Raw genomic sequence first — 1463 nt, forward strand, 5'->3', positions numbered from 1 at the left:
AGCGTGTGACGGAAATGTTACACCCCTTAACATACACAGCAAAAAGTCCAGTGTTAAATTAACTCACAGAGTTGATTTCAACACCTTTTCAGAGTTTATATAGCTCCACACTCTCCCGAGTTACATTAACACTTTCAAAATAGTTAAATATGTAACACTATGCCAGAGTTCCTAATTTGACTCTGAAAAAAGTGTTAAAATAACACAAAAATGGATACAGAAAAACAACACTGTTCAGAGTTGCATGTTTTAGGTGGTTACAATTAGTTTAAATCTGTACAGTCTCAAAAGATCTACAAAATAATGTTAAATAAACTACAGCACACAAAATAAGTTCCATTAACTTGTTTATTTTTAATTCTCACTTGTAGTGCAATTTGAAGTCGAATTAAAACATTACAAAAGAAGGTATGATATACAAACTTTCATCTGCAACACTGTATGAACTTTGAATATCAAATGGCTTATAAAATTTAATCTCTGACATTTTTATAATACACCTTTCCTCACTTCGTAGTACTCTGAATGCATGAAGATGCTCATCAAACTTATCTGTGAATAGTTTGTTTGCCAACAGATAAATGTGATTGTCAACCAAAAGTACATCACTTATTTGACAGAAAACTGGCATTTCATTTTCTATTGCAGTGCACACCACAAGTCCAGCTCTATATTCTACACCATCAACTTTAACCCAACTGGTTGAGAAAACATCTTTTGATAGGAACATTTCAAGCATTTGATTGCTGACCACATTCTCATCCCCTATGAAAATTATTTAATTGGCCCAAACTCATTATGTTTGAGGGTGAAGGTTTCCCAATGGTAAGCAATGGCCATCTGATGCTTTTTAGCTAATGGTTTTATGTTTTTGAAATAAAAAAAATAAAAAATCTTTGAACATCTTATGTTTGGCTTCGAACCTCATTGACCACATATATAATAAGGGGCCAATTTTCCTTATAGAAGAGGGGTAATGTATCATGTAATGATGTTTGGGAATCAAATTTTTATGTGGATACAAGTACTTAATTTGTGGTGGTCAGCAATCAAGTGCTTCAAATACAGGGTAAAGCCTGAAGTGAGACAAGGTGAAAACACAATGTTCATTATTTGAAGTAACAAAAGCAACAAACTCCAGTGTTTGTGTCCTTGAGGAACAATGTCTCCTAACAAAAGTGGGAGATTTTTCACAAGACATAGTGCTGGTAATACCATTGGTTTAAATTCCATTCAGACATTATCCAAAATAACCTTTGTGGGATGATTTTTACGTTCTAAATATCCATAATCAAAAGAATAAATCCTTGAAAGTAAATCCTCTTCAGATATAAATTTTGTGTGTGAGATGTCCAAAAAGCAATTTGATTTCATATTGAGCCACGCTCTTAAGAAGGTCATGCATTATATCGAATGAGTAGTTATTGCTAACATGAAAGTACTTCAGTGTATTAATTGTGGAA

This window comes from Sinocyclocheilus rhinocerous, unplaced genomic scaffold (genome assembly GCF_001515625.1).
Source record: "Sinocyclocheilus rhinocerous isolate Xijiao unplaced genomic scaffold, SAMN03320098_v1.1 scaffold13179, whole genome shotgun sequence".
NCBI classification, from domain to species: Eukaryota; Metazoa; Chordata; class Actinopteri; order Cypriniformes; family Cyprinidae; genus Sinocyclocheilus; species Sinocyclocheilus rhinocerous.